This window comes from Protopterus annectens, chromosome 13.part0, assembly GCF_019279795.1.
Source record: "Protopterus annectens isolate FY-2018-M chromosome 13.part0, PAN1.0, whole genome shotgun sequence".
Classification (NCBI taxonomy): domain Eukaryota; kingdom Metazoa; phylum Chordata; order Ceratodontiformes; family Protopteridae; genus Protopterus; species Protopterus annectens.
The window spans coordinates 476,782,251-476,796,006 of record NC_056747.1 but is presented as its reverse complement, the minus strand read 5'-3'; positions in this window follow the sequence as shown (position 1 = coordinate 476,796,006).

Here is a 13,756-nt window from a genome sequence, read left to right as displayed (position 1 = left end):
CTGTCTCTCTACTTCTGCATTTGTTTTGTTTTGTATGTGTATATATGTAAATAATCATGGTTATGTAGACATGATTAAATACTTATACAATGCATATTATGGATGCAAAAATAAGTCCTTCAACAACAATTAAATATCTTACAGCAACTCTGAAATATTAGGTGCATGAACTATTTTACACCAAAAAAATATAAATTAGTGATGAAACAAGCTCAAAACAATTAAACAAATAGTCCATTTTCTAAGCATAATAATGCCCTCCAGGGTGGGAGCTAAAGGGAGAAAACAGACTTCCAAGTGTGCAACACCCACCCTCTTAAGCATATTGCTCACATGAAACATGAAGTTTGGATGTGATGTCAGGTAGTAGAATCTGTTCGTATCATAACAAAATTCACTGTATTTGCAAAGTGCAACTAAAAGTGAAAAAACAACCTAGAACTGCATTCACGTGTGAAAAACAAAAGACTGTAGTTGCATGTTAAGCAGCTTGCCAGAACTGTAAATGTAAAATGCTTTGAGGAATTAATTTGAATATCTGAAGCACTTAAACTTATTTTGAATCGGATGTAACAAAGAGATTTTTTCAATAAATGAACCTATTCAATTCTCCAAATCTTTTGGGAATGTTGTTTCAGTAAGCTGGTGCTACTTTGGCAAAAGTCCTTTCATAGCTGGCTAGAGAGCACTCTGACCTAGCAAAGCTGCATGCAGTCAGTTTTCCTGTGGGAGTAGCTTTGGTTTGTAATGTTAAGTTTGCAAAGGAGTGAAGCGGAATATCCTTTAATGAGCATTTTAAATGTGTGTTGAGAAGAAGAAATGCCCTGGATGATGCAAAGAGCCATTTTGTGTTTGTAGTCTTACAGAATGATGCCCTCTGTTGTTAGCTATATTAGCAAACATAAGAATTTTGTTTTCTGAAGATTGTATTAAAGAGATGTTTTAAGAAGAGCAAAAGGAAATAAGAGAGTATTTATTCAAGTCTGTGAAGGATTACATTTGCAGCAAGAGACCATCTAGCTTCTATAGTGAGCAACTACGAGTGCACAACCCTGGTTCTTGTTATTGGTTTGCCCACAGTAGATCTCTCTCTGCTATAATTTGAGATGCTCCATGGACAGCAGAAAGAAGTGGATCTTGCCTGACCAGGTACTTCAACAGAGGCAGCACATGCATCTATCACATGTAACAAGAAATATTTTTGTAGGAAAACTTATTCCTGGAATAAGTGCCCTGCAATAGGTAATTGTAAAATACCCAGTATAAATGTCTGCTCTGTAGTTCTAAGTACAGGCACATATTCATGCATGACTATGTCTAGATTTGCTGGCCTTTTTTTCCACATACCCTATTAACATGCATGTCCCTCCACCAGATAAATTGATATAATACATCTTTACAATTTCCTCAAGCTGCAGAGATACAAATCTACTCTGTTCTAAGCACGGTTTTGTAAAGCAGTATCTTTTGATTTGGAATAAATGTTAAAGGCAGAAGAAACCTGTACAGAAGTTACCTGTGTGATAACTGACAGTTTGTCTTTTTCACACTAGACATGACCACAGTGATTACATCCTACTGGTGAGGAAGCTGCTTGCTACACTCCCTTCCAACTGCTAATTTCAAAGTCACCTCCCATTCCATTACTTTTATAGCACCTGGACTCCATCTACAACTCCACCTAATTTCCACCCTCTTAAAGGCATACACATAACTACAGACAATCCCAGTCACATCTCTAATACGGCAGTCAACCAGACCTTAAGCTAAACTCCTCTCTTCTTCCCCTCCTACAGTCTATCTTCATTCCAACAGACACTGCTACTTTTGTCTTTTACACACTAAACTAGTATTACCCTCAATCTACTCCCTAGTTTTAACATTTTTTTCCTCTTTACATTCACACCACCCACCTAACTACTCCTTAGTTTTAACATATATTTTTTACTCTTCACATTCACCCCTCTTCCTCTCTCATTCCCTTCAATTTCATTCTTAATTACTCCATATCTACAGTGCTACTACTCTACACAATTATATTATTATCCTTCACAATTGCTGCCTTCCTTACATCGTACCAACACCTACCTCTTTATACAATTTTCCATACATGCTCCAGTTATCTCCCAAACGCTAAACATCTCAAATTATGTAAAAGCCCCTAGTATCTTTTCATCTGCTACTGTCCAATCCTTTAAAATAAAGAATTGCACTGATGCCAATTTAAACAGCAAGCCTCCTCCTAGACCAAGGCTTAAATTTGAAGACATACATATACAATCTCCCTGCAGTCTTTTCACTTAATCCATCCTAACCCAGGTCCTGCAACTACTCAACAATATAAAAAGTCTGCCACATCACAAAACAGTCATCCTTCAAAACCAAATGGTCACTATGTATACATAACTAACCACAGAAGTATACGACACAAACTTGGTAACCATTTAAAATGTTAGGACCTGCTAGAGCGATTTTCGAAATGTCAAGAATGAATGGCTGAAAGATCGGACTTAGTCTGAGAAGACACTTCCTACAATGTTCCCTTTCCTCCGAGGTATGGTGATCTCGGAGTTAGTATATAAAATTTTGGGGGGTTGTGAGGGGCTTGCCCCCTGCAAAAAGAAGTTTTATGGAAAAGACAGATTTTCGAAACGTGCTCTTCTCCCATGTTTTCAGTCCTTTTTTGGGGGCTTTTTGGCACTCAGTATTCTGAGTGCCAACATTTCAACAGAGAGCCAACACACTTACTGATATTCATGCCTGGATAGCCTTTCTATCCCCAGATACAACAGTAACCACAGAAACGTGTCTTAAACAAGAAATTAAATATGAAGACATCTTACCACAAGGAACAGAACTCATAATAAAGTGGTGGGGTGACCATTATGTACAAAAATACTTTAATCCGCTTTAGGTCTCTTATAAGCCCACCCACTCTTTTCAGTGTCAAAATACATTATAGCATCTGTTAAGAAAATGTATAACTGCAATGTGCAAGCTTAGATGCATTTACGGTTAAAAAGAAATGAATACGTTTATTCTGCTTATTCTGTGTGAAATATGTGCAGCTGCAGGAAACCTTGATAAGAGAACAATTGACGCCTGAAAGTCTACCATAGTCAGCAGAATGTGTATTGAGGCCAGGGTTGTACCTTGACCCTAGGCAAATGCATCATATCAAGAACTGGACAGCTGAATAAGTGTGAGAAACAAAGGAGGGCTGAAATTAGCCCAAGGCCAGGTTGTTTTTCTCAAACATGTTTTTGCAAGACAGCAATTTTCTGACCATGTCAGCAGTAAATCTAACAATATCTTCTTTTCTGACCATGTCAGCAGTAAATCTAACAATATTTTCTTGTGTACATGCAGAGAACTGTATAAGAATAGCATGCTGAACTATGGAAAATCAGACAAACCTTGTACTTATATGCTTTGTCTCCTTGCTGCAAGTAATAAAGGGTGCCTTACTTGAACCTAACATGCATTGATCTTTGTGTTTTCCTTTACAGATTGGTCCTTCGGACTGGAAACTCTCACTTCACCTCGGATCAGATGGCCAGGTGGCTGAAACCGTACGGGGAAGAAACCAAATCGGTTCTTCTTATGTGAAAAGTCCTCCGACTGAATTGTCATCAAAAGAGGCCAGCCACTTTCTGATCTGCGACTGAAGGACGGGTTTTCTGCGAATCAGCGATCAATCATGTGGGCTCAGGTAAGGTGAATCTACTTTTTCTGTTTCAAGATCAGGGACTGGATGTGTATTGTTTCTGTCAGATTGTGTTTTCTTACAGTCAGGGATAGAAAAGGTACAATCTTGTCATAGATCAGGTGAAACAGATCAGTAGGCTTTAGACAGTCATTCTGAAGAGACTTTAACAAAATCCGTGGTACACGTAAAAATCTGAAGGCATCAGGCAATATTTTTCTGAACAGGCTATGTAGCAAACAAAACAGGGAAAAATGGGTAATAATTGTGCAAAGACACCCGGAAATCCACCGTTAACGGAAGATGCAAAATATATGCAGTCACAGCGCACAGACAATATTAAATACTTTTCAAAATGGGTTATTAAGTATGAATTTGACGGAAAATTAGAAAAATCCTCACTTATCAAACTTATCAAGCAACTCAAAACTGATTCTAAGGGTCAAGTTAAAAAACAACGACAGTTAGGAATTCACCAGGCACACAGGTGGCTGGAGGAAGCAAACCGCAGAGACCAAAAGAACAAAAACTCAAAGACAATGTTTTTAGATAAAGAAGACAATAACTTGGTAGTGGCATCGGCACCTCCACCTCCCCCTTCTCTACCAGAGTACGGAGCAAGTGGACAGACTGACCCACCCCCATTATATCCTATGCTCACTAGAGATAGGGACTTTATAAAATTGAAACTAGCTAAAGTTAGAGATCCCATCAAAACTAGGTCCCGAACAAAGGGAAATAATTAAGAAGAAGGCTCTGAATTATGGCAGGTAGTTAAGGATACACAACCTGTAGAAGAAGAAATATGCCTACTTATAGAAGTTCCGAACCCTCAGGCAGGACAGGAAGATCAGACTCCAACTATCTTAGTGTATCGACCCTGGGCTCCAGAAGATATCCGGAAAGCTACAGAAGGGATTCCCCATCAGAAACTTAATTTCAGAAAATTTTCAGAAGATTTACAAGGAAAGAGACTAAGTTATAACTTAAATGGGGAAGAGATAGAAAAAGTAAGTTTGACAGATTGTAGGACCAGATTGGGACATGATTTGTGGCAGATGGAATCCTTGTGACGCTGCACAAAAACCTCTTCCACACAGTAGTGCAGAATTAGACACTAGAGTGAAGGGACTTACAGACCGCATCTCTGAGAAATGGAAACCTAGGGCAGACTGGACTTGCATTAATCAATGTGTTCAGCAGGAGGGTGAATCAGGTGACCAATACTTTGCTAGACTGTTAGAATGTTTTAACAACCACTGTGGAATGCAGGTTCCTGAAGATCAAAAACAAGATTCCCCATATGAACAGCAGCTGAAGAATGCATTTCTAAAAGGTAGGAGTACACCTATAAGCAGTTTCATTACAAAACACATGGTTGACCATCGAACGAGTAGATTACATTCACTACTCGAATATGCTAGACATGCTGAAAGGCATTTTAATAGCAAAAAGAAGAAGGTGGCTCAGGTATTTTCCATGGAAAATGGAGCAGAAGTTTATGTAGTGCACCCCGGGAAAAAGGGCAGGAAAAATACACAGGGAGGTAGGCAGTCTGATCAACGATCAGAAGACTTTGAAGGACACAAGAAAAGGGGAGAATGTTTTAAATGTGGTAAAAAGGGACATTTAGCAAAGGATTGCAGGAAAAATAAGAAAGCAACAATGGAAGATAAAGAAGGTGAGGACTGACTATATGATAATCAGGAATCACAAGAACAGACCAGTAGAGAAAGGACAAACGAGGATGTGAAAAGGGAAGCAGAGGAAGTACAGGAAATCAATGACGATGCAGAAGAAGATGAAGTACTAGATTTAGCTTTATTGAGCCTGGAGCTCTATTTAGCAGATACAAAACCGGAAGTTACACTTTTAGTGGAAGGCAGTGAGGTTAAATTTTTGTGTGATTCAGGGGCATCACGGACCCTGATACACCCCTCCAAATTACCATACAATTCAGAGTCACCTGATTACATATTGGTCAAAGCAGCGAATGGGCAGCTATACCGGGAGCCCCTCTCCCGCAATATCACCATAACAGATCCTGTTTCAGGATTAACACAAATAAGTAAGATTGTAGTTTCTGCGAAATGCCTAGTAAATCTCTTGGGCAGGGATCTTATGCAGTTATTTGGCATAGCGGTGGTTCCAACTATTCAGGGCATGGAAGTGCAGTGACGAACAGACACCTTTATGGTTCAATCAGGGGGTGAAACGTTTTATTGGTATAGTCAGGACCTGGTTACGACTGGTCCAGGGACTGTGACCAAAGAACTGATGAACGTAGCCATCAGTAAGTTTGCCTCCCTGGACATTGATAAACAGCACCTGCTGCATTGCACCCTGTATTTTTGTAACACACCAGGGCCTGATAATGAGTATGAAAAAGAATTATTTAAGCATCATACAAACAGATTGGTACTGAGAAACTTATACTGGGACACAGAAGGGAATAGTGTAGCCAGCTGCTCACTGCCCCAGGAGTTTTTGACGCTTTATAAGTCCAATCGACTACCACATGTAAGCTTGACCAAGAATAAAAACACGGCGGGCAGACCTAGGGGAGAAAGTTACAAGATGGGAAAAACAAACAGAACTGGAGTTGTCAGGACAGGGAATACAAGTGCAAAAATTGAATTGGGTGACTCAAGCTAACCCAGCTGTACATCTGCAGTCTCGCGGAGACAGCTGATGGATACTCCTGTTGACTGAAGAAGAAAATGCCTTACGAGATATACCAGAGACCCTCTGGTCAGCAGGAAAATCAGATGTAGGACTTATCCGTACTGCAGGTCCAGTTAGTATTACACCAAAATCAGCGTTTAGACCACAAAAAAGAGAGTACCCCTTAAGAAAGGATGCAGAGGCAGGAATAAAACCTACCATAGCAGCATTACTTAAGGGAGGGGTGCTAGTAGAATCCCCTGATTCTCCGTGTAATACACCTTTATTTCCAGTTAAAAAAGCCAATGGATAATGACGTATGGTTCAGGATTTGCAAGCTGCAAATGACGCAGTAATACCAAGGGCACCTATAGTGCCGGATCCACACACCTTGTTGAATGACTTAAAACCTCAACAAGAATATTTCTCTGTGGTAGACATTAGTAGTGCATTCTTTTCAATACCAATACACCCAGACAGCCAGTATTGGTTTGCATTCACGTGTCAGGGAAAAAGATACACATATACGCGATTAACACAGGGATATTGTGAGAGCCCTACTATATTTTCACAAGAAATGTCAAGTAACCTGGCAGGATTTAACCCACCAAAGGGTAGTCAGGTCTTACTTTATGTCGATGACATTCTATTAGCAGCCCCCACCCTGCAGGATTGCGGAGAAGATACAGTAGCACTTCTACAATTTCTAGCTGCTGAGGGACACAAAGTGAATAACAGCAAACTGCAACTTTGGAAAAAAACAGTTAAAGTACTTGGGATATGTAATATCCAAGGGAGGTAGAACTTTAGATGAGGACAGAAAAGTGGCAATTTTGCAGGCACCGAAGCCCACCACCAAGAAGGAAATGATGTCCTTCTTGGGAACGACTAATTTTTGTCGGAGCTGGATTCCAAACTATGCCTAGGAAACTGCACCTTTAACTGACCTTATTTACAAGACACCTATGGCAGCGCAGGAGTTGTTACAATGGACAACGGAGGCAGAATCTGCTTTCTGTAAACTGAAACAGTTAATAGCCTCCTCCCTAGTTCTGGGTTGCCTAATTACCATAAGCGTTTTTTCCAGACTATAGACTGCAAACAGGGTTATATGACATCAGTACTAACACAACAACATGGGGATAAGCAACGTCCCATTGCTTACTATTCATCACAATTAGACCCAGTGGCACGATCTTTGCCACACTGTGTGCAGGCAGTAGTCACAGCAGCAATGGCAGTGCAGGCTTCGGCTTCAGTAGTCTTGTTTCACCCACTCACTCAAAGGGTACCTCATACAGTCGCGATTATTTTATTACAAGAAAAAGTAGCATATCTCTCTCCTGCTAGGCATCTCTCCTGCATGACCATATTGTTGAGCCAACCTCAAATGACAATTGAACGATGTACGACCTTAAACCCTTCTACCCTGCTCCCAACTCCTGCAGATGGCACACCGCATCGCTGCCTGCAAATAATCGAGCAGAAGACATTACCTAGGAAAGACCTCATGGATGTCCCCTTGGATAATGCCGAGGTAACATACTACGTGGATGGCTCGTGCAAAAGGGGCCCTGCAGGACAGAACCTAGTAGGATATGCAGTAGTCTCTGATACTGAAGTTATAGAAGCGAAATCTTTACTGCATCATTTATCTGCTCAGGCAGCAGAATTGATTGCTCTGACACGAGCATGTACCTTAGCAAAGGATAAATGTGTAAACATCTTCACTGATAGCCAATACGCTTTTTCCACTGTACATGTGTTTGCACAACAGTGGAAAAACCGAGGAATGATAACATCTACTGGCAAACCTATAAATCACGCGCAGCTTATTTTAGATCTTTTAGAATCTATTCAATTGCCTCGAAGGGTAGCTATTTGCAAATGTACAGCTCATACTAAACAACAGGACAATTTCGAAAGGTAATGCGAGAGCTGATGCAGCTGCAAAACAGGCAGCTGCAGAGGTATTCCTTCTAGATAAGGAATTACAACCCTCTGAAACCTTGAATTTAGATATGTTAAAAGCAATGCAGACACTCACTACGCAAGCAGAAAAACAGCGATGGATGAAACGAGGCGCAATCCTCGAAAAAGGACTGTACATCTCTAAGGAGGGAAAACCAATACTACCCTCTAACTTGTTCCGCTATGCGGCATTGTTGATCCATGGGCAGTGCCATGTCTCAACAGGGGGGATGGTACAGCTGGTGAACCAAGTGTTCACAACGTACGAATTTACAAACTATTCTAAAAAATTTTGTTTAATATGTCGGATCTGTAACAAACACCATGCACAGGGGGCGATAAAGCCTAAGCAAGGGAGTTTTCCCACACCACCATACCCGTTTCACACTATTTGTATGGATTTTATAGAACTAAATAAATGTGAAAACAAAAAGTACTGTCTTGTCATTATAGATATGTTCTCCAGGTGGGTGGAAGCTTTTCCAACCAAGAATCCAGATGCAGCTACAGTAGCAAAGGTACTTGTTAAGGACATTATTCCTAGGTTCGGTATTCCGGAAAGAATCTATAGTGACAACTGTACACACTTTGTAAATCTAACCATACAGCAGCTGAGTAAGTTTTTTGGTATTTCTCTTATAAATCATTGTGCATATCATCCGCAGTCTGCAGGGCTGGTTGAAAGGCATAACGGCATACTAAAAAGCAAACTAAGGAAATTGATAGCTGAAACAGGAAAAACCTGGCAGTACTGTTTACCTCTGGCATTGTTGAGAATGAGAACTGTCCCTACAGCAAAAGGACTGACTCCTTTTGAAAAGCTGTATGGAAGGTCTTATTACACACCCCAGTGGAAACCTCTCATGTCATCAGACCAGGAAGCTGATTTTACACTAGCTGAATATATGAAAAAGTTGTTGAGTTCTAAACACCTGTTGCAGTTTAATTCTGTTTCAAGTCAGAAGCAAGCCGAAACATCGGAAGTGACAGTGACGCCAGGAGACTGGGTGTGGATTAAAATCGTGAAGCGAAAGAACTGGGGGATCACCAAAGTGGGAAGGTCCCTACCAGGTGCATCTTTCAACACCTACTGCATTCAAGATAGCAGAACGGGCTTTGTGGATACACCTGACGCACTGCAAGTTGATGAGAAACTTCGAATTGGACAAAGACCTTACCTCTCCATCTGGACCCTAAGCACAAAAGTCTGGCTACAAAGGGGGGGTCAGATCAATAAGAACTGATCAGTCTCAAACCCAGTGAAGCAATCATCGGTGCGAAGGTCCTGTAGGGCAGAGAGTAAGATCACGTGTCCGAGTAAAATGACTGAATCAAGAAAATATCTTTTTGGAAGAACCGGAGAAGACAGAGACAATACAGAACAATAATTTCCACAGAAATATTGCATGACCATCCTACTGATCATCATGGTAACAATAATCTTTTTGTTATGGCCATTTCTCTTCTCTGTTACGCAAGTAGAATTTAGTAAGCGTGAGTAGCACCTGAACTTCAATACTTACCAGGCAATCAATTACATGTATGCTGAAACCGTCAATGTTTCGAATTGCTTGATCTGCACAGCTCTACCAACAGCATATGGGGGACTACTGCTAACTTCAGTTCCCCTAGGGGCTAATAAGACCTGGGAAAACCTAATTCATGACACATCGAATGTCACATCAGAAGATAAAGTAGCATTACACTTGTCTATTCGTCAAAAGGGAACTGTATGTTTTCATAAGAATGATACAGTCAGGGTAGGATGGAGCCATTGCAATGTAACAGTTCCTTATAGATGCTACACTAAACCTGATAACACCGGATCTTATTGCAATACAAACTATGATTCGTTTTTTGAAATGATGCATAGAACAATTGAGGAAGTAAAACATGATTCGGTTCTCTACAAACAACTGTCCATAATTGACAGAAAAATGTTTCACACAGGACAAGGGTATGTTTATAGTAAAGTTACCACTAAAGTAGAAGATTGTTACTTTACATGCGGAAGAAAAGCATATAAATGGCTACCTGAAAACTGGTCCGGTAGCTGTTTTCTGGGGTACCTGGTTCCGGCCATACGACACACGGCAGTCTTACCTCAAGGGAAAATTCGAAATGTCCAAGAAATCAAGAAGCTTGCTAATCCAGTGGGATAAATCGATGCACCCTGGAAATACCATCATGACTTAGGCCCTGGGAATAACAAAGGACTATTGCACATGGATCTGGGTAATGACGTCATATCGTGGGCAGGCATAATACCAGCATATGGAGCAACGAAATCGATCTGGGAGCTAAGAAAACTATCTAAACTTTTTGAAATAATGAGTAATGCAACCTTTTCTGCCCTAGAATTGGTAACCGATGAACTAACTGCCAATGAGAACAGTGGTACTTCAAAATTGCATGGCTCTTGACTTCACCCTAGCGGCGAAAGGAGGTACGTGCGCTTTAATCCAGGAGGAGTGCTGTTCGTATATTCCTGACAACAAACACGAGATAGACAACCATCCTGAAGTAATCCAGCAGGTGTCGGCCATGACCAAACCAGGACCAAATCCATTAACGGACTTTTTCCAGAAATGGTTTGGGGGTTGGGGCAGCATCCTCATGAACATTCTGATTGCCATCTGTGCAGGGATAGCCTTACTGATGGTGTGTGGATGCTGCCGCATCCCCTGTATGAAAGGACTAGTTAAGAATATCATAGACGCTTCAGTTTCAGAAACTTTATATCAGGATGCTGAATTCGAGAAATTACTCAAAACTGAAAAAATGCTTTCACAGACTTAAACTGAATGACTCTCTAACTGTAAATCCTAAGTAGGAAATGGGTATGAGAAGAAAAACTGTTTATGCTTGTTTTGAAGGTAGAATAAAGTATTAAAAGGGGGGAAATGTTAAGAAAATGTATAACTGCAATGTGCAAGCTTAGATGCATTTAGGGTTAAAAAGAAATTAATACGTTTATTTTGCTTATTCTGTGTGAAATATGTGCAGCTGCAGGAAACCTTGATAAGAGAACAATTGACGCCTGAAAGTCTACCATAGTCAGCAGAATGTGTATTGACGCCAGGGTTGTATCTTGACCCTAAGCAAATGTATTATATCAAGAACTGGACAGCTGAATAAGTGTGAAAAACAAAGGAGGGCTGAAATTAGCCCAAGGCCAGGTTGCTTTTCTCAAACATGTTTTTGCAAGACAGCAATTTTCTGACCATGTCAGCAGTAAATCTAACAATATATTCTTTTCTGACCATGTCAGCAGTAAATCTAACAATATTTTCTTGTGTACATGCAGAGAATTGTATAAGAATAGCATGCTGAACTATGGAAAATCAGACAAACCTTGTACTTACATGCTTTGTCTCCTTGCTGCAAGTAATAACGGGTGCCTTACTTGAACCTAACGTGCATTGATCTTTGTGTTTTCCTTTACAGATTCCTTGCAAATTAATTTTCATGAAAGCTTTTGCATTATAAGATCATAAAGTCCCCCAGAAAATGATATAGTTGCCACTGAAGAACTTCTTTCTTGGGCATCAAACAACATCTCGCTTGAGAGAATCATTTTATGAGACCTAAATATTAGCTGGCAAACTATTGACAGTAACAGTCTTTCTAATGTCATTAATCTATATGTTTTTTTCTCAGCTTATTTCACCTCCAACAAGGTACAAAAAAACACTGGTAGAGCCTATATCTTAGACTGGATTCTTCCTTTAATGCCCCAAACAAAATCCTCTCAACAGGTACATTTACTTGCCACCTTAAGTGATCACCTACACATCTTTGCAATAAGGCACCATAAACCTAACCAAAAACAGCTTTGTTACAACCCTGCTCGTCAAATCTCCACCTTTAATAAAGACCAATTCATTGCAGTACTAAAATCGGAAAAAAATGGCAAGATGGGCTCTTTAAACCCTCCCACTTGATGAAGCTGCAGTTCTGTTCAATTCAATATTCCTTAACATATTAAATGAAGTACCTTCAGAAAGAACTGAAAGAAATAAACTGAATCTGGCTTTCAAAAAGTACTGAAATGCTCATGAAAGAGAGCGAGAGAGAGACTGGAAACAACTGAAGCAAGTTAAAACCACAGCTGCCCATCAATAACATAAACATCTCAAAAACTCCTCTAACAATCAAAACTGATTAAAAATATATATATTAATATACAGGTAGCAAATTATAGCAGCCTCAAAAATTTTTTTTACTACGATCAGCCATCTGTTAAAACCTGATACACCAATACACCTACTTCATCTAACCATACTGACAGCATATCCAGTGAATTCAATACCCACTTCACCCAAACAATAACCCCCTTATTAAACCCTCAGTACAGGTAGACACAGAAGTTCTTCTCATCCCTTGCTAGTCCCCAAAACACCTGTACTCAAACTAGACTCAATCTGTGCAATCCAAAAACTATTACTGATCTTATAACCTACCACTCTTACCCCAGATAACATACCATCTGAGTACATGAAAACTGCTGCTGATGCCATAGCATTTCCTGTCTCTATCCTAGTCAACTGCTCCATCACTAAAAGCTATGCCTCAACCCCACGGAAAGGTGATACATTCTTCCTCTCCATAAAGGTGGAAACTCAAATGAACTGTCAAACCGCAGGCCTACAGCCATACTGTCTCAGCTCTCAAAAATTCTAAAGAATTGTATCCAGTCTCAACTCCTCATCCTTCTCAGTGACAACTGCCTCCTTTCCTCAACACAGCATAGTTCCTGTCCTTTTCATACTGCATACAGCTCTCCATAGTTTTATAATATCTGTTAACAAATTCTGAAACAATAGGAACTTAGTCTCAGCATTTCTCCTTGAGTTATCAAAAGCTTCTGATATGGTACCCCACCAGAAATTGTTTCAAAAACCAGCTTGCCTAGGAACATATGAAACTTCACTATCTTGGTTCTCCAGCTACCTCTCAAATAGGCAACAGCAATAAAATGGCAAAATGAAATCCACTTTCTTTCCCATTCAAGTGGGTGTCCCTCAAGAATCCATTTTAGGTCTCCTGTTGTTCAATATATTAATGATTTCCACCAAGCTTCTAAACAAGCCACTATCATACTAAACAAGGCACTGTCATACAGTATGCAGACAATTCAACAATAATCTGTTCTGCTAAAAGCATAGATACATTAAGACAACTTACCCAAGAGTCTTTCTCAACCATGGAGGCCTGGCTGTCTGATACACACCTACTCTTTAACCCTAAAAAACAAAACTGATTCAATTTATCCCTAAAGCATTTAACTGACTACAAAAATAATTACAAAATCAACTACTCTAACAACACTAACATAAAACTAGTTAGTCAAACTAAACTTTTGGGAGTCACTATTGATGAATATTTAAAATTTGATTATCACCCAAAACAAAC